This window comes from Bombina bombina, chromosome 2 (assembly GCF_027579735.1).
Source record: "Bombina bombina isolate aBomBom1 chromosome 2, aBomBom1.pri, whole genome shotgun sequence".
NCBI lineage: Eukaryota > Metazoa > Chordata > Amphibia > Anura > Bombinatoridae > Bombina > Bombina bombina.
Window position 1 is genome coordinate 915,648,850 of NC_069500.1, and position 21,804 is coordinate 915,670,653.

The window sequence follows — 21,804 nt, forward strand, 5'->3', positions numbered from 1 at the left end:
CATCCGGTGCGGAGTGGGTCCATCTTCAAGACATCCGGCGCGGAGCATCCTCTTCCATCGAAGTCTTCTTACTAAATGACGGTTCCTTTAAGTGACGTCATCCAAGATGGCGTCCCTTCAATTCCAATTGGCTGATAGAATTCTATCAGCCAATCGGAATTAAGGTAGAAAAAATCCTATTGGCTGATGCAATCAGTCCAATAGGATTGAACTTTAATCCTATTGGCTGATCCAATCAGCCAATAGGATTGAGCTGGCATTCTATTGGCTGTTCCAATCAGCCAATAGAATGCCAGCTCAATCCTATTGGCTGATTGCATCAGCCAATAGGATTTTTTCTACCTTAAGAATTCTATCAGCCAATTGGAAATGAAGGGACGCCATCTTGGATGACGTCACTTAAAGGAACCGTCATTTAGTAAGAAGACTTTGATGGAAGAGGTTGCTCCTCGCCGGATGTCTTGAAGATGGACCCGCTCCACGCCGGATGGATGAAGATAGAAGATGCCGTCTGGATGAAGACTTCTGCCCGTCTGGAGGTCCACTTCCCCCGGCATGGAATGAAGACTTCTCCCGGCTTCGTTGAGGACTTCGGCCCGGTTGGGTGAAGACTTCTCCCGGTAAGGTGATCTTCAAGGGGTTAGTGTTAGGTTTTTTAAGGGGGTATTGGGTGGGTTTTAGAGTAGGGTTGTATGTGTGGGTGGTGGGTTTTAATGTTGGGGGGATTTGTACTCTTTTTTTACAGGTAAAAGAGCTGATTACTTTGGGGCAATGCCCCGCAAAAGGCCCTTTTAAGGGCTATTTGTAATTTAGTGTAGGGTAGGGCTTTTTTATTTTGGGGGGGCTTTTTTATTTTGTTAGGGGAATTAGATTAGGTGTAATTAGTTTAAAAATCTTGTAATTTGTTTATTATTTTCTGTAATTTAGTGTTTTTTTTTTTTTTGTACTTTAGATAATTTTATTTATTTGTATTTAATTGTATTTAATTTAGGGAATTAATTTAATTATAGTGTAGTGTTAGGTGTAATTGTAACTTAGGTTAGGTTTTATTTTACAGGTAAATTTGTCTTTATTTTAACTAGGAAGTTAGTAAATAGTTAATAACTATTTACTAACTAGTCTACCTAGTTAAAATAAATACAAACTTGCCTGTAAAGTAAAAATAAACCCTAAGCTAGATACAATGTAACTATTAGTTATATTGTAGCTAGATTAGGGTTTATTTTACAGGTAAGTATTTAGTTTTAAATAGGAATTATTTAAGTAATAATAGTAATTTTATTTAAATTTATTTAAATTATATTTAAGTTAGGGGGTGTTAGGGTTAGTGTTAGACTTAGATTTAAGGGTTAATAACTTTAATATAGTGGCGGCGACGTTGGGGGCGGCAGATAGTGGTTAAGAAGTGTAGGTAGGTTGCTGCGACATTGGGGGTGGCAGATTAGGGGTTAATAAATATAATGTAGGTGTCGGCGATGTCGGGGGCAGCAAATTAGGGGTTCATAAGTATAAGATTAGGGGTGTTTAGATTCGGGGTTCATGTTAGGGTGTTAGGTGTAGACATAAATGTATTTTCCCCATAAGAATCAATGGGGCTGCGTTAGGAGCTAAACGCTGCCTTTTTGCAGGTGTTTTTTTCAGCCGGCTCTCCCCCATTGATTCCTATGGGGAAATTGTGCACGAGCACGTTCAGCCAGCTCACCGCTAACGTAAGCAGCGCTGGTATTGAGGTGAGATGTGGAGCAAAATTTTGCTCTACAATCACTTTTTTGCAGTTAACGCCGGGTTTGTAAAAACCGGTAATACCAGCGCTGTCTGTAAGTGAGCAGTGAGCATAAACTGCTCATTAGCACCTCACAGCCTCTAATGCCATACTCGTAATCTAGGTGTATGTAAATAGTAGACAATAGCACTGATTAATCTCCAAGTCTGGGGTATGAGGGAGAGAGACAGTTTGTATATGAAAAAGCTGCTATTTTTTATTCAACATAAATACTTGCAGGTTCAGCCCATTGTTATGAGCATGTTTTAGTTGAGGGTTTAATTGAGAAAAATAGCTATTTCAAATACAGAAATATACATAAAGGAATGATTTGCCATACATTTAATACACTGCAGTATGCATAACAAATCAGTTGGAACACATTAAGGGAAAACAACTTTTAACATACAGTGTCCCTTTAAAAGGGACAGTTTACTGTAAACTGTTCTCCCCTTTAATGTGTTCCCAATTATCGTGCTGAAGTGTATTTAACTGTTTACAAAAAACTTCTTAAATTACACTCCTATTAAATGTAGTATATATGGGTACTAAAATGTTAATTTCTTTCGTAAGATGATGAGAGTCCATAGGTTCATAAAATGTGAGATATATTTCTTGCCACTAGGAGGAGGTCAAGAACCCTCACAAGAACTTTGATCCCTCCCACCTCCTCTCCCCACTCATTTTTTTCTTGACTTCCAAGGAGAGGAGTTGAGAGAGGTGCTCAAACCTGATTTGAGACCAAGTACCTCTCTTCCATCTTTGCTCAGAGAAGACTTCAGGATACATTCTCCAAGATTCTGAGTGAAGTAGGGTTAAATATTTCTTCAGTTATGGCATCTAAGTACCCTCATGGGTAAATCTCTCTGCCATAATTGCCCTCAGGCGTCATGGAGACCCCTCCCTTAGCCTCAACCTGAGGAGTTGCTGGTATATCTACAAGTATCCTCTGCAGTATATTTACTTACACTGAATGCGCTCTCTACCGGATCAGCATTCTGTAATTCTGTAAGGGACAAAGGCCTCAGCAAGCTGGTACAATGCTTGCTCTTGGTACTTTTGGAACCCAGATATAGGTATTATATCCCCAGACTGTAATTTAGCACAGGTTACAGAAGTGTGAATGTAAGCACATGAGCTTGTAAGAAGTCAAATTCTCAGCAGAATCCATAAGCAGGAATCAAAGGCAATCCAGGAGAGTAGATTAGCAGATTAGGACAATTTACAAGTTTTGTAATGTTTTAACTATTTGTGTGATGTTGGTATCCTTGACAGTGGAATTGGTTCTATGCAGTGGAATGTTAGCAATGAAGGAGATAAAAGTGGGTCCTTTGCTTTCAATAGAGCTGACCTTGAGAATGCCAATCAGAATATAAATCTCTTTGAATATCAACATTTTTAGTTGTTTTTTTGGCAAGATATTAGTTTAATATCAGTTTTTTTTAATTTAGTACAGGGGGTCTCAAAGTCTTAGGTAGTGCGCCTCCCCTCTAAAATTTACAAGACAGTGCCCCCTCCCTAAAAGATGTTACTTAGTTTTAATTTGTGGAATTTAAATCTGATCCAGGGTTTACACACAGCTCTCAAAAGCTGTTTCTGCTCAACCAAAAGAGTGTTTCACATTTCAACTTGCACTTTGTTACTCCTATGTTAAATGCATGTTACTGATCCAATACAACAAATGCAAAGCCTTCTCTGTGCGAGTTTAAACACAGTACCTTTTTATCCACCTACCCTTTGTCTTGTGCCATTGTTGGCTTTTAAAAACTGTTCTCTCTTGTGCCAACATGAGCTGTTTGTGATTTCCATAGAACAGTGCAAAGTGTCCCTGCTCCCGTGCATCCACTTATATGCTCAAGTGCCCTCTTGGGTAGGCGAGCTACACACTTTGAAAACCACTGATCTAGGCTAGTGATGGCGAACTTCCAAACACAGGAAGGGCCGCAGGTCAATATTTTTGAAGCCTTAAAGGGACATAAAGCACAATTTTTTTTCTTTCATGATTTAGATAGAACATACCATTTTTAACCACTTTCTAATTTACTTCCATTATCATATTTTCTTCGTTTTCTTGTTATCCTTATTTGAAAAGCATGTGTCTGCAGCACTATATGGCAGCAGTTTTGCAACAATGTTATACATTAGCAGGAGCACAAGATGGCAGCACTATTTCCTGTCATGTAGTTCTTCAGACATGTGCACTCTACCTACCTAGGTATCTCTTCCACAAAGAATAACAGGAGAATGAAATACATTTCATAATAGAAGTAAATTCGAAACTTTTAAAAATTGTATTCTCTATCTGAATCATGAAAGCAACTTTTGGGGTTTAATGTCCCCTTTAAGGGCCGCATATAAATTTATGACTATTAAAATCACAATTAATAATATACTTCCTAAAAATGTTCAGGGGGCAGGGGGCCTTAAATACTAGTGCATGAAGCCTTTAAGCTACCAGTTGGCTATCCCTGATCTAGGCTATTGTCTTGTGACAATTCAAAAAAAAGATCAGCTAAACCTAATGGTCTCCTAACATTCTAAAAATACTTAAGGTATCATATTGAAACTACCTGGATCTTTAATACATGGACCTAATACGTTTAATGACAGCAATCCAGGACTTCTCTCCTAGTGGTATATCTCAGTGAGTAGCAAGGATTATACTGTATATATTTTTTATATATATATATATATATATATATATATATATATATATATATATATGTATATATATATATAGAGGGAGCACTAACAAAGTATCGCTGGAGGATCCTCCAAGAACGTCAAAACCACTGGGATAAGCTTTTGAAGAATATAAGCATAACACACTGAAGCATGATAGACTTTCCTTTAACCCCTTGAGTGCTAATGACGGCTCTGAGCCGTCACAGAGTTTCCCACTCTGGTGCTAATGATGGCTCAGAGCCGTTACTAGCACTCTCCCAACTTGAGGGAGATCTGGGGGCTCCCACCCGCTCCTACCCCGGCGATCGGTGCTGCATAATGAAAGGCATCGCCGGGGCTTCCGTTTTGCGTGGTGACGTCACGCGCAATAAACATGATGACGTCACCGCGCAACTTTATTTTAACATTAACAATGTTAAATATAGGAGCAGGGGGCATGCTGCTTAGAAGCCTGTATCTCAGGCATCTAAGCAGCTACAGACCCCCAAGACCCACCGTTGGAAAGGTAATCACCTAACCTTTCCAACGGTGTAAGTCTTGGGGATCTGAAATAAATAAATAAAAAGTTAAAAAAATATATTTTTAAAAATATTAAGTAAAAAACCCTTTAAGAAAACCTTAGCACCCAGGTGGGAAAGTGCTTACCACTCAAAGGGTTAAGGATACTATAAGCAAAATGCTACACGTTTTTGTTCTGTTTTAAACCCATCCTATAATTATCATATGGGGAAAAATGCTTCAACATGTAATATTATCTTTAAATAAACAAGAGTGTAAATAAAAAAAATACAAAAAGAGAACAAATATAACAAATAAAAACAGTTTAAAAAAATACAAATTTATAACTATATTTCACATTTTTAAGTTGTTTTTTTATCAGTTGCTGTTTTTCTAATTATTTGAAGATCCCTTAAAGGGACATAAACATTTTTTTTATTTCATGATTCAGAAAAAGCATGCAATTTTAAACAACTTTCCAATGTACTTCTATTATCTAATGTGTTTAGTTCTCTTGGTATCCTTTGTTAAAAAGCATACCTAGATACAACAAGGAGCTGCTGTGCGTGTTATCGGCTCACCCATTTGCATTGCTGTTTCTTCAACAAAGGATACCAAGAGAAAAAAAGCAAAAAATGGGTTTCATGTCCCTTTACAGGGGTCAAGTCGAGTGGGAATGCATGGGAACAAGTTCCTGCATTATTTTTGCAGGTGGCACTAAGTTCCCTCTGGACAGAGAACAGAAACGCTTCAGTAAACACTGCTGCTGCTGATTGGAAGGAGCTGGAGCACAGTCTGGTTAGAGGGATAGTGAGATCCTCTAGTAATGGGCAGTAACACTCCAACAATACAATAAATGCAAGCCTGTCAGTGGTCCAGCTGTGTGATCCCCCTGCACTGTGTGGAACACATTGTGATTACATTTCTGTGTGGCTTGCTCTAGGGTTATTTAGCTCCCCTCAACAGAAATAGGATTATTGCACCTTAAGTGGTGAGATTCTGTGACACAAGAGGATTCTCTGGCCCAGAGGCAACCATTCAACCCTTCATTGGATTTAATTTGCTTTTATTAACCCAAGTGTATAGATAGACATATAAATACAGTGTGTGTGTATATATATATATATATATATATATATACTCCTGGATAAACGGATGCACTCTCAGGTCTTTTTTAAACAGAAAAAATCGTTAATGGAACGTTTTCAGGGACTTGCTCCCCGTCATCAGCATCTAAAACAATATTAATTGTGAGGGGGGGGGTGGAAATCTTGGTGAGTTCCCGCATTGTTATTGTAGGACTTGACCCCTGTCCCTTTAAGTAATAAATATATTAATGTATGTAAGTTAGAGCTAAGAAGACCTAGGATCACCTAACAAGTGGCACATAATAGCTTTGCTGTTGTATTATCTAAAACATTTGCATATTTGCACACCCATTACAATGATATGGTTTATTATAAGTACCTAGTAATTTTTTGTGCCTTATGTACTGTATAGTGCATTAGTGCAATGTTTGGGGACAGAAAAAATCTTGTAAGTGATGGAAACCCCCTACTACTGTTATCAATAAACCCATGCATTTTAAGATCCTTACTTCTACTAACCACGAGACCCTGTACATTTAACACTAACAGCTAAGAACGTCTACAATTAAAAATCTAACCAACTGACGCCTAGTATTATTTTTATTATTATTAACCTGCTAAAACACCAGCCTGCCACCAAAATGAGCACCCTAACCACTAAGACACCTACTTTTATTAACTCCATAACCACCAGGTCTCACACCACCATTAACCCCCTACCCACTACACCTGACCACTATGACTCCCACTGCAATTAAACACCTAACTGCAAACATCCCTATTACTACTAAAGGAACATTGTATATTAGATTTTTCTTTGCATAAATGTTTTGTAGATGATCCATTTACATAGCCCATCTGGTAGTGTTTTTGTAAAAATGTATAGTTTTACATCGCCAACACCTAAATAAACCTATTAACCCCTAAACCGCCAGCCCCCCACATCGCAGACACTATAATAAAGTATTAACCCCTAAACCTCCAGCCCCCCACATCGTAACTACTAAACTAAACCTATTAACCCCTAAACCGCCGCCCCTCCACATCGCAAAACACTAAATTAAACTATTAAGCCCTAAACCTAACACCCCCCCTAACATTAAATTAAAATTACAATATAATTATCTTAAAATAAATAAAAACTTACCTGCAAAATAATTTTTTTTTAAGTTTAAGCTATAAATAACATAGCTATTCTAATAAAATAACAAAAGCTAATAACCTCTAAATCAGCAGACACAAATTGCAATTAACAAGCTAATCACTAAACCCCCACCAGGGACCACCCCCAACATTAATTGAGCAGAAAGAAGCTACTCCCAGGTGGCAACCGGGCCACAGAACAAGCTATTGATGCTGCTGTTTGTTCCTGGCAGACTGCTTCTCTTTCTGTTTTGCCCCAACATTAGAAACGGATATGGCTCAGCAGTTAAAGAGTTAAATAAAATAAAAGAATATGGCCTAGTTGTAATTAACTATTGGAAACATTGTTAATATTTTGTGGTACCCCTGTTTTATCTGTTTTATCACTACATCGGAATATCTTTAATCATTAGCTAGTAAGGGGGCAATTTTAGGTTAAAAGGGAAATTCCAGCCAAAGTTTGAATTCACATGGATGCATTCATTTTTGAATATCAGAATTTTGTAATATACATGTATTAGCACAATGCTTCGAATAAAAGCTATAGCTATTTCAAAAATATATTTAAGTATGCACTGTGCACCAGCATTTTAAACATTTTAAGGTGCTTGTAACATAGTAACATAGTAGATAAGGTTGAAAAAAGACCGAAGTCCATCGAGTTCAACATATACAAATCTAAAATACTTACAAAAAGCTCCAGTTAAGCTTAAATAACCCCACTAAAAGGTGACCCATTTAATACTAGCAATCATATCCATTAATTTTGTTTATATACAGAAATGTATCCAGACTATTTTAAATGTATCTAGGGTATTGGCATTCACTACCTCCTTTGGTAATGAGTTCCACAATTTTATTGCTCTTACAGTGAAAAAACTTTTCCGTTGCAGGAGATTAAATCTCCTTTCCTCCAACCTTAAATTGTGACCTCTTGTCAGAAACAATTTTCTTGGAAAAAACAGAGCTTCTGACATCTCTGTATATGGGCCTTGAATATATTTATATAAAGTAATCATGTCACCTCTCAAGCGCCTTTTTTCTAAGGAGAACAGACCCAGTTTGGCTAGCCTCTCCTCATAGATTAAATTCTCCAATCCCCTTATTAGCTTTGTGGCCCTTCACTGAACTTTTCTAGTTCTGCAATATCTTTTTTTGCGATCGGTCCCCAGAACTGCACTCCATACTCAAGGTGAGGTCTTACCAGGGCTTTATATAGTGACAGAATTATGCTTTCCTCCCTTGAATCAATGCCTCTTTTAATACATGCTAGTATCTTATTAGCCTTTTGAAGCTGCTGCCCTGCATTGTGCACCCATCTTTAGCTTGTTATCTATTACTACTCCCAAATCCCTTTCCTCCTCTGTTTGGCTAAGTCGTGTCCCATTTAAAAAATACATTGCCTGCTTATTTTTACTTCCAAAATGTAGAATCTTGCATTTTCCCATATTAAATCTCATTTTCCATTTACTTGTCCATACTTCTAATTTTTGCTGATCCCTTTGTAACGAAAGTTCATCTTGCTCTGACCTAATGACCTTACTTAATTTAGTATCATCTGCAAAAATAGAGATGTTGCTATTTAATCCTTGCTCCAAGTCATTTATAAAAATATTTAAAAAAACAGGGCCCAGTACTGATCCCTGGGGGACTCCACTGATTACCTTTGTCGAATCTGAGTATGATCCATTTACTACTACTCGTTGCTCCCTATCTTTTATCCAGTTATTTATCCATGAGCTAACATTTTTAGCTATTCCCAGTCCCTTAATTGTGTGCATTAATCTCTCATTTGGCACTGTATCAAATGCCTTTGCAAAATCTAAGTATATCACATCAACTGATTCCCCTTTATCTATATTTTACTTACTTCCTCGTAGAATCTAATTATATTAGTTTGACATGATCTATTTCTCCTAAAACCATGCTGATTAGAATTTATCATTTTGTTTACACTAATATGCTCATCAATATAATCCCTTATAATCCCTTCAAATATCTTCCCCACTATTGATGTCAGACTAACTGGTCTATAGCTTCCTGGATCATCCCTGCTTCCCTTTTTGAAGAGTGGCACCACATCAACTTTGCACCAACCCTGGGGTACCATGCCTGAGGATAATGAGTCTTGAAAAATTAAAAGTAGTGGTTTGTCTATAACAGTGCTAAATTCCCTTGATACCCTTGGGTGTATTCCATCTGGACCTGGAGTTTTATTTACCTTAATATTATCCAGTTTTTTCCTGATATCCTCTAAACATAACTCAGTTAATGGTATGGACTGGCATGTTCTATTTTGTTCCAAAGTATCATCCAATGGTTCCTCTCTTGTGTATACTGAAGAAAAAAACTGGTTTACTACCTCAGCCTTCTCCCTGTCATTATTTATCATGCTTCCCTCCAAGCATTTTAATGTACCTATATTGTCCTTCTTAGATTTTTTGCTATTCATGTACTTAAAGAACCTTTTAGGGTTAGACTTTGCAATTCATTTTTCATTTTCAATTTTGGCTAATTAGATTGCTTTTTTGCATGTTTTGTTACATTCCTTATAAATATGGAATGTTGAGTCTGTACTATTTTCTTTGAATAATTTAAATGCCCTACGTTTTTTCCTAATTTCTCTTAACACATTTTTATTTAGCCACATTGGCTTTGATTTTTTTATTTTGATTTTTATAACCATATGGTATTTGTTGATATGTATATTTATTTAACAAAGTTTTAAATATTATCCATTTATCCTCTGTATTTTTATTAGAGAATACATTGTCCCAATGTATATTATTTAATGATTTCCTTCTGGTAATGACTCAATTTGTTAATTGCTGACATGATACAAAGCTTACTGGTACTCTTAGCTGCTACAGTATTTAAAATGCTGGTGCACAGAGAATATTTAGCTATGATTCACATGCACCTGCAGAGAAAAATGTTAACACTAAAACAGTAACTTTTACTAGAAGCATTTTTGCCAATACATCTATATTGCAAATATATTTTTATTGAAAGATGTAATTCATCTATGTGTATCTAGGTGTTAGTAGTATGCACCAATGATTGAGTTTGATGGTAAATTAAAATCAAAGAACCATTAAAATGGTTTTGCCCCCTAGGGGGCCAGTAGTTTGACAATAAAAAATTGTTCATGCTCTCATCTACTTTATTTTTCTACACAATATAGGTCTTTTAAAGGGATATAAAACAGTCTATTTCATTGTTGTAATAAAAATGAACTAAGCAGTAGGTTATTCTTAATAGAAATCATTCCAATGTAAGTAGTACAAATAGGGATATCTCGTCAAACTTAATGTGACAGGTACCACGCCCCTTTATATGCAAACCACGCCCCTTTATAGGCAAATTCACGCCCCTTTATAGGCAGATTCACGCCCCTTTATAGGCAGATCCCCGCCCCTTTATATGCAGATCCCCGCCCACTCTCCTCCCAATATTTCCACCCTACCCGCCCACTATTTTCCATATTTTACGCCCCTTTTATGGCTTCTTCTAAGAGCATTTTAACATTTATTTTAATGTTAAAATAATTCCCTTTTATGGCTTCTTTTAAGAGCATTTTAACATTTATTTTAATGTTAAAATAATAAACAATATAATTTTATTTTAAATAGTGTTGTGTTAATGTTTTATGTATCATTTAACTGATATTTTGTAACATTTCAATGCATTTTAATTTAAAACAAAAAAAACAAAACAAAAAACACATTTTAATTCAATGTATTCCTAATAAGGCTATTAAGAAAAAAGATACAAAATATCTTCTCTGCGTAATGTCCGAGGGCATTACGCAGAGAAGATATAAAATAGATATCTTCTCTGCATAATGGGGCTCGATCATTAGACAGAGAAGATATTTTGTATCTTTCTTAATTAACCAAAAGTTGTTAAGCTATAGAGTGTTTTGAATCTAAAAAGTGTCCATCATTCAGCTGTCTGATACATGCTGCACAAAAAGTGTTCAACATTAATCTGTCTGTAGATAATGTGTGCTAATCCACACAGCTCTTGCACAGAAGCATTCCCCCCCCCCCCTGCACAACCCCTCCCAACTGAAAAAAAAACCTCCAACATAGACACACCTCTTTTTAGTATAATTTCTTGTATCAAATTTATACTGATTCTACATGCACTTAATATTAAAAGCAAATACATTTTATTTCTTCTTTTCACATTCTTTGTGAAATGCTATGATCAACACATGTCTAAAATTAGATAGGGTTGTTAAACACTGTCAAATGTTTATTTCAACATTCCTCCATGCTTTAAAATGACCACAGGTCACACAGGTCAGTGCTGGTGATAAAAAGATAATGTTTACATCTTTTTTTTTTAAGAATAGCCTCTGTTTACTCATGAAAAGGTTATGACCAACACATGTCTAAAATTAGATAGGGTTTTTTAAACACTGTCAAATGTTTATTTCAACATTCATCCTTGTGTCAAAATGACCACAGGATACAGTTCAGTGCAGATGACAAAAAGATAATGTTTACATCTTTTTTTTGTAAGACTAAATAGCCTCTGTTTCAGATTAGACATGCTTTCTTTCCTGGTGAATGGCTATTGATAACACATGTCAATATTTACAGCTTTAACAGTTTGCTAAACTACATGAAAAAATGTCTGATTTTGGGAGATCCCCGGATAAAAACCATGAAGTTGTATTAAGAGATATTTATTATAATCCATTAAAAACCGGGTCTTTTGGAGGGTTACATAATCTGTATTGTGTGGCTAATCAATATGATATTAGCAAAGCAACAACTCAAGCATTTTTAAATTCTCAAGATACTTATTCACTCCATAAGCCTGTTAGACGTGTTTTTGAAAGAAACAAAATATATACAGCGTCTATAGATATTCAATGGCAGGCTGACTTGGTATCAATGATTGAATTTGCTAAATATAATGATGGTATCAAGTATATTCTCACCGTTATAGACTGTTTTTCTAAATATGCGTAGGTTGTCTGTTTGTCTAATAAAACAGGCTCATCCGTTGCAAAGGGATTTCAAGAAATTTTTCAATGTGGTCGTGTACCTTTTAAGATTCAGACTGATAAGGGTACAGAGTTCTTAAACGTGACTGTCCAAAAAGTATTTAAAAAATATAAAATTCAACATTTTGTAGCAAACAATGTTGTTAAAGCAGCCATTTGTGAACGCTTTAATCATACATTAAAAACTAAAATGTGGCGGTATTTTACATACCACAATACCTACAGATATATAGATGTGTTAAATGCTCTTATATTTAGCTACAACAATACATATCACAGGACTATATGTTGTTCACCTGTAAACGTGACACAGGAAAATTCACTGCTCATTTGGAAAAATATTTATGGTGTTTCTTCAAAATCTAAGAAGATTAAGCCTGCTTTAAAAGTTGGTGACCATGTCAGGATTTCAAAGTTTAAAGGTTTTTTGACCAAAGGATACGAACAAAATTTTACTGACGAGATATTTGTAATAGATGGTGTGAATACACGTGGTTCTAAACCTCTTTATAAACTGAAAGATTTAGCAGGTGAAATTATTGAAGGTAGTTTCTACACTGAAGAAATTAAAAAAATATCACATGATGACAATCGTGTGTACAGAATTGAAAAGGTTCTAAAACAGAAACATATTAGAAGAAAACTATACTGCTATGTGAAGTGGAGAGGTTACCCAAATAAATTCAACAGTTGGATACCCAAAAGTCAGTTAACTACATTATAGTATAATGGAGCAGTCCTCTTTTTATTTAACTCTACTAAGTAACGCCTCCTATCATATGTTCCCTAACAATGAAATTTCTAGTTTTACAACAAAGCTAGCTAAACCTGTTACATTAAAAGGTGAATGGGAGGTTGGCGTAAGAGAGGTTATGTACCCCCACACTTTTGATCTTCTTGAAGCGCCTGATTCCAAAATAACTATAACAACGCAGAACAAACCAATCACTTATGTGCATTTGAAGCCTGGTTATTATAAAGATATGAATGATATAGTTAGAGCTATTAATGATAAATTATCCACGCTTCAAAATTTAAGTATTGACGTGAAGCTAAAGTACGATGAATTATCACGGACAGTTCGAGTAGTAGGTAGTAGTGGCAGTATCATTACGGTTTCAGAAAAGTTAACTCATATCTTAGGACTTAATAATTACGGATTAAGAAATGACGTTAACACACAGGCTGTCAAGAATGAGAATGGAAAGATATATTGTGATATAAAAGCAGGATTCTACACACTTTTTATCTACACCGACATCATAGAACATCAGCGTGTAGGTTACAGCTTTGTACCATTGCTGCTCGCTGTCGATATTACGGGTGGAAATAACGAAATTATTACGCATCGTTATATCGATCCAGACTATGTGCCTGTCAGTAAACATCATTTTGACCGTGTTACAATTGAGATAAAGAACGACCAGGATAAAAACGTGGCATTTAAGTACGGAAAGGTGATCATTAAGCTACACTTTAGGCCACGTAAAAAAGAGTTGTTCTAAAAAAGATAAAATGGTTGCAATGAAAGTTTATGGTGACCCCGACATATACAGCAATTATTACAGAACACAAGCAGGAAATGGCCTACCTGGATTTCATGGTAGTTCATACATGTATGGCCATGGAATAGGTGGTGTGTTAGGAACTTATTCAGGATGGCAGTACCTTTGTTTAGGCGTGGGTTTGAAATTGTAAAACCACATATGAAAACAGCAGCACAGGGTATAGCAAAGGATGTGGTGAGCCGTGTGTCCTCAGCTGTTATGAATAAAATGAATAATGGTCCACAAGAGGGAACTGGTATTGTGTATATTGCTAACAAGAGAAAAACAAAAAGAAAGCATGATATTGCTTTTCCACCAATGTTAACACAACACATAATTAAAAACCGTGCACGCAAAAGCAGAAAGAGACAGAGGCCACCAAGGCGTTCACCAGGTGACATCTTCTAATAATCACACAGTTGTCATAAAAAAAAAAAAAAAAAAAAAAAAGCTATGGCGTTTATTCATAATGGATCCTTAGAATGTGCCAAGTCAGAATTGGATATTTTTCAAATACAACCTACACAGACAAGTATAGAAAAATCACTCTATGTGGAAATACAACCCCTGACAGCAATTATTGAAAATGCACCTTTAGAGTTCTATATAGCTGGAAGTGGAGATCATTATTTTGAACAACACCCTTTTGTTCATAACATGCAAAATTGTTAAACAAGACAATACACCACCTCCTGAGGGGGCCCGAGTCAGCCTCATCAACTATCCACTGGTCACACTGTTTAATCAAGTGGATGTCACATTAGGAGACAGACTTGTATCACAATCAAATAATCTTTACGCTTACCGTGGGTACATTGAAACAATTCTTAATTATAGTGCTGATACACTATCAATGCAATTCACAGGTGGACTGTTTTATAAAGATACAGCGGGGCACCATGACACACGTGTCTTGGGTGGAGACAATCAAGGTTTTAACAAAAGAGCGCACATGTTAGAAAGGGGTAAAACTATTGAATTACTAGGTCATCTTCACAGTGACCTGTTTTTCCAAGAAAAGTTAATGTTAAACGGAATTGATTTGAAAATAAAACTTACTAGAAATAAAGATGCATTTTGTCTTATGTCTGCAGAAGCAGAACAGTATAAAGTACAAATCTTGAATGCATCACTTTTTGTCAAAAGAGTGCAAATATCACCAGCAGTGCGAATAGGTCATGCGCAAGGCCTGCTAACAGCAAATGCAAAATATGCTCTGGATAGAGTCGGACTGAAAGTGTATTCTATCGCTGCAGGTAGCCGTGTATGTAATCAAGAAAATTTATTTCTGGGACAATTACCAAAGCTTGTGGTTATAGGATTTGTAGACAATGATTCTCAGGAGCTTATGACAAGAATCCACTATGTTTCAAACACAACCATGTAAATTTTGCTGCACTCTATCTGGATGGTGAGCAAATACCAACAAAGCCATTTCAACCAGATTTTGAAAATGGAAATGCAGTACGTGAATATATTTCTCTAGTGAACATTGCAGGAAAGCAGAATTGTGGCTCTGCAATCCTAATTAACAGAGATGAATATATAAATGGATACACCCTTTTTGCCTTTGATCTCACACCCGATGGAGAAAGTGGATCTCATTACTCTCTTATACGTAGCGGTAATCTGAGATCTGAAATTCGATTTTCAAGAGCACTTGAGAGAACTGTTAACATGATTGTATACAGTGTTTTTGACAACATTATTGAAATCAATCAAAGACGAGAAGTTTTGTATGATTATTTATAAAAGAAAAAGAAAAAAATGAATACATTGGAAATAAATAGAATTTTATCAGCTGATCCATATGCACATTCTACTTTTGTTGGCGTATTTCCATGTGATTTACTGCCAAAGCAGAAATTAACAAACTATCCTGCATGTTTTATTATTAACACTGACCCCCATACAAATGCTGGAGAACATTGGGTTTCCATTTTTTTTGATGATAAGAGGACAGGCTATTTCTTTGACTCTTACGGTATACCACCAGGAGACCCCATATTTCCTAAATCATTTTTAATTTTCTTAAAAAGGAATGCAAAGCGTATAGTATTTCAGAATAAACAGTTACAAGATACGTTTTCTATTGTATGTGGTGAATATTGTATATTTTTTATACATTGTATGGCTAAAGGTATGAGGTTTAATAAAGTGTTGAGCTACTTTTCATCAGATTTAAAAAAAAATGATAAATTAGTGTCTTATTTTTTAAAGGATTGTAAACAATTATGGCGTACAAGAATTATATGTAATGAACATGTCCAGACATGTAGACCTTGCTGTAATCAGACGTAAACACTCACGTGATCAGAGCTGTTACATTAAATATTTTCTTTTTATTGTATTGTTTATAATAATCATTTAATAAAAATTGTTAAACATACATTCATTGTTGTTCTTCTTTATTTCTCAATTATAATTAAATAAAATTAACATAATATTCAAGAATAAAGAAAAGTTAAAAAAAAAAAAGAAAAAAATCCCCCCCTCCCTTTGAGAGTTGTGACAGCCCCATGATGTGACACATCATGGGAGCTAGGTCTATATAAGCAAAGCAACAAAACACTGCTTACATCAACATTTGCCAAGAATGGAGAAGACTGAAATGAACAGTTCATCACTAGTCTATGAAACGGTAATTATTTCTTTATTTTTAATCTATAATATATTGTTATATTTTTATTTATATTTATGTTTTTTAAAATTTACAGTTTTATTTTTATGTTCTGATTCTGTTTTAAAATAACTGAATGACTTGATTTTTGTTATATTTTTTTGTTTAATTATTTGTTATTGTTGTAATACTTAAAGGGACGGTCTACCATAGAATTGTTATTGTTTTTAAAGATAGATAACCCCTTTATTACGCATTCCCCAGTTTTGCATAACCAACACTAGTCTATGAAACGGTAATTATTTCTTTATTTTTAATCTATAATATATTGTTATATTTATATTTATATTTAGGTTTTTAAAATTTACAGTTTTATTTTTTATGTTCTGTTTCTGTTTTAAAATAACTGAATGACTTGGCTTTTGTTAAATTTTATTTTGTTTAATTATTTGTTATTGGTATAATACTTAAAGGGACGGTATACCATAGAATTGCCACTTTCTCCATCGGGTGTGAGATCAAAGGCAAAAAGGGTGTATCCATTTATATATTCATCTCTGTTAATTAGGATTGCAGAGCCACAATTCTGCTTTCCTGCAATGTTCACTAGAGAAATATATTCACGTACTGCATTTCCATTTTCAAAATCTGGTTGAAATGGCTTAAAGTGTAGCTTAATGATCACCTTTCCGTACTTAAATGCCACGTTTTTATCATGGTCGTTCTTTATCTCAATTGTAACACGGTCAAAATGATGTTTACTGACAGGCACATAGTCTGGATCGATATAACGATGCGTAATAATTTCGTTATTTCCACCCGTAATATCGACAGCGAGCTGCAATGGTACAAAGCTGTAACCTACACGCTGATGTTCTATGATGTCGGTGTAGATAAAAAGTGTGTAGAATCCTGCTTTTATATCACAATATATCTTTCCATTCTCATTCTTGACAGCCTGTGTGTTAACGTCATTTCTTAATCCGTAATTATTAAGTCCTAAGATATGAGTTAACTTTTCTGAAACCGTAATGATACTGCCACTACTACCTACTACTCGAACTGTCCGTGATAATTCATCGTACTTTAGCTTCACGTCAATACTTAAATTTTGAAGCGTGGATAATTTATCATTAATAGCTCTAACTATATCATTCATATCTTTATAATAACCAGGCTTCAAATGCACATAAGTGATTGGTTTGTTCTGCGTTGTTATAGTTATTTTGGAATCAGGCGCTTCAAGAAGATCAAAAGTGTGGGGGTACATAACCTCTCTTACGCCAACCTCCCATTCGCCTTTTAATGTAACAGGTTTAGCTAGCTTTGTTGTAAAACTAGAAATTTCATTGTTAGGGAACATATGATAGGAGGCGTTACTTAGTAGAGTTAAATAAAAAGAGGACTGCTCCATTATACTATAATGTAGTTAACTGACTTTTGGGTATCCAACTGTTGAATTTATTTGGGTAACCTCTCCACTTCACATAGCAGTATAGTTTTCTTCTAATATGTTTCTGTTTTAGAACCTTTTCAATTCTGTACACACGATTGTCATCATGTGATATTTTTTGAATTTCTTCAGTGTAGAAACTACCTTCAATAATTTCACCTGCTAAATCTTTCAGTTTATAAAGAGGTTTAGAACCACGTGTATTCACACCATCTATTACAAATATCTCGTCAGTAAAATTTTGTTCGTATCCTTTGGTCAAAAAACCTTTAAACTTTGAAATCCTGACATGGTCACCAACTTTTAAAGCAGGCTTAATCTTCTTAGATTTTGAAGAAACACCATAAATATTTTTCCAAATGAGCAGTGAATTTTCCTGTGTCACGTTTACAGGTGAACAACGTATAGTCCTGTGATATGTATTGTTGTAGCTAAATATAAGAGCATTTAACACATCTATATATCTGTAGGTATTGTGGTATGTAAAATACTGCCACATTTTAGTTTTTAATGTATGATTAAAGCGTTCACAAATGGCTGCTTTAACAACATTGTTTGCTACAAAATGTTGAATTTTATATTTTTTAAATACTTTTTGGACAGTCACGTTTAAGAACTCTGTACCCTTATCAGTCTGAATCTTAAAAGGTACACGACCACCTTGAAAAATTTCTTGAAATCCCTTTGCAACGGATGAGCCTGTTTTATTAGACAAACAGACAACCCACGCATATTTAGAAAAACAGTCTATAACGGTGAGAATATACTTGATACCATCATTATATTTAGCAAATTCAATCATTGATACCAAGTCAGCCTGCCATTGAATATCTATAGACGCTGTATATATTTTGTTTCTTTCAAAAACACGTCTAACAGGCTTATGGAGTGAATAAGTATCTTGAGAATTTAAAAATGCTTGAGTTGTTGCTTTGCTAATATCATATTGATTAGCCACACGATACAGATTATGTAACCCTCCAAAAGACCCGGTTTTTAATGGATTATAATAAATATCTCTTAATACAACTTCATGGTTGTTATCCGGTGATCTCCCAAAATCAGACATTTTTTCATGTAGTTTAGCAAACTGTTAAAGCTGTAAATATTGACATGTGTTATCAATAGCCATTCACCAGGAAAGAAAGCATGTCTAATCTGAAACAGAGGCTATTTAGTCTTACAAAAAAAAAGATGTAAACATTATCTTTTTGTCATCTGCACTGAACTGTATCCTGTGGTCATTTTGACACAAGGATGAATGTTGAAATAAACATTTGACAGTGTTTAAAAAACCCTATCTAATTTTAGACATGTGTTGGTCATAACCTTTTCATGAGTAAACAGAGGCTATTCTTAAAAAAAAAGATGTAAACATTATCTTTTTGTCACAAGCACTGACCTGTGTGACCTGTGGTCATTTTAAAGCATGGAGGAATGTTGAAATAAACATTTGACAGTGTTTAACAACCCTATCTAATTTTAGACATGTGTTGATCATAGCATTTCACAAAGAATGTGAAAAGAAGAAATAAAATGTATTTGCTTTTAATATTAAGTGCATGTAGAATCAGTATAAATTTGATACAAAAAATTATACTAAAAAGAGGTGTGTCTATGTGGGAGGTTTTTTTTTCAGTTGGGAGGGGTTGTGCAGGGGGGGGGGAATGCTTCTGTGCAAGAGCTGTGTGGATTAGCACACATTATCTACAGACAGATTAATGTTGAACACTTTTTGTGCAGCATGTATCAGACAGCTGAATGATGGACACTTTTTAGATTCAAAACACTCTATAGCTTAACAACTTTTGGTTAATTAAGAAAGATACAAAATATCTTCTCTGTCTAATGATCGAGCCCCACTACGCAGAGAAGATATCTATTTTATATCTTCTCTGCGTAATGCCCTCGGACGTTACACAGAGAAGATATTTTGTATCTTTTTTCTTAATAGCCTTATTAGGAATACATTGAATTAAAATGTGTTTTTTGTTTTGTTTTTTTTGTTTTAAATTAAAATGCATTGAAATGTTACAAAATATCAGTTAAATGATACATAAAACATTAACACAACACTATTTAAAATAAAATTATATTGTTTATTATTTTAACATTAAAATAAATGTTAAAATGCTCTTAAAAGAAGCCATTAAAGGGAATTATTTTAACATTAAAATAAATGTTAAAATGCTCTTAGAAGAAGCCATAAAAGGGGCGTAAAATATGGAAAATAGTGGGTGGGTAGGGTGGAAATATTGGGAGGAGAGTGGGCGGGGATCTGCATATAAAGGGGCGGGGATCTGCCTATAAAGGGGCGTGAATCTGCCTATAAAGGGGCGTGAATTTGCCTATAAAGGGGCGTGGTTTGCATATGAAGGGGCGTGGTACCTGTCACATTAAGTTTGACGAGATATCCCTATTTGTACTACTAATGTATATTGTTTACCATTTTAAAAGGATTTTAAATTGTATTTCTTTTCTTTGAATGACAATTGCTTCCTGTCACTATCACACAAGGGGGCTGGGGTCTCTACAGGAAGGCATCTGTAGTTTTAGGTCATAAATCTTATAGAGTAACTTGAGCTAGCTTAGTGTTTAGTGAAAACAAAAGAAACAGAAGGTCAACTTTTTTTCCATGCTCATGCGACTTGCATTTCAGGCAAGTCAAATAACTTTACATGCATGAGCACAATATTATCTATATGAAACAAATGAACTAGCGCCCTCTAGCTGTGAAAAACTGTCAAAGGAATTCATATATGAGGCTGTCTTCAAGGGCTTAGAAAATAGCATATGAGCCTACCTAGGTTTAGCTTTCAACTAACAATACCAAGAGAACAAAGCAAATCTGATGATAAATGTATATTGCAAAGTTGTTTGAAATTGCATGCCCAATCTAAATCAGAAAAGATTAATTTGGACTTTACAATCCCATTAAGTTTCTTCAATTACAATCGACTTTTGAATACATTTTCCTACTCGCACATGCTGATTTGTGTATGTGCAATTTTAAATAGCTAACTAAAAAATATTAAACATACCCTGCTAAACTGTCATAGAACAAAACAGCTCATTGGACAAGAAGAATGCTGTGGGTGGAGCTTGGCGGCCATTTTTTATGCTAACAACGATGATTATTTAAAAAGTTTCATGTACTTCTTACAAGCTTATAGATGGGGAACCCATTACAAGATGCTTCCCTGGTATGTAACAGTAAGTTATCAAGAATAAGTATTGGGTCTGGACTGTCCCTATGAAGAAGTTTTAAAAGAGAATAAGATCATTTTTGAGTTTCCTATCCCCATACGTTGTACCCTCTCTAATCTCGCTAACGGCAAGGGCTACACCGAGAATTTCTAAGTGCTAATTTTGCAAGAGAATAAGTATGTTGTTTGCTGTTTTTAACACAATCATATTCTTTTTATGTTTACTTTACTGGTTCATATCCCTTTAAAGATACCTGTCATCATAATTTAAAAGAATAAAAGGAATATTATTATTTTTTTCACTGCAATGTTGAGTTATGTTTTAATATGCATAATGTTACAGATTCTTTACACATATGAAAATGCTTCAAACTTGGACCAAAAAAATACTTTCAAAGTTTAATTTATTGTTACAAAGAGTTAAAAACTCCAGGACATTAACATTTTTGTTGGTAAAAAGTAACTTTATTTTCTTCATCTTGTTTATGATTCAATGTCCTTCATCAATCTGGTTCCAGATGAGTTACTGTATATGTAGAAAGTACAGTTAGAACAACAAACACACACAATTTAGATAAACAAATAGAAAAAGAAAACAATGCCAATTTGAAGCAATCTCATTTCCTTTCCCATTTTTACATTAAAATATATCAGCAATTGTAATTTTTCATGAATGAATTTATTGATATATTGATATCTATACACTGAATAATTCATAAGGCTTTATTTATAATATAGTATGTAATAATCTTAAATTACACAACATAGTATATCTGAAAACT

At 34.7% G+C, this 21,804-nt stretch overlaps 1 protein-coding gene across 1 annotated transcript in view; it reads right to left on the reverse strand.

Moving 5' to 3' along the window:
* Nucleotides 1–21,409: 21,409 nt before the first annotated feature.
* Nucleotides 21,410–21,804, reverse strand: part of LOC128649836 (serum albumin) — a 36,608-nt gene continuing 36,213 nt past the window's right edge. The window contains exon 15 of the mRNA XM_053703317.1: nucleotides 21,410–21,548. The gene's annotated coding sequence lies outside the window, so the exon portion shown is untranslated. The remainder of the gene's footprint in view (nucleotides 21,549–21,804) is intronic.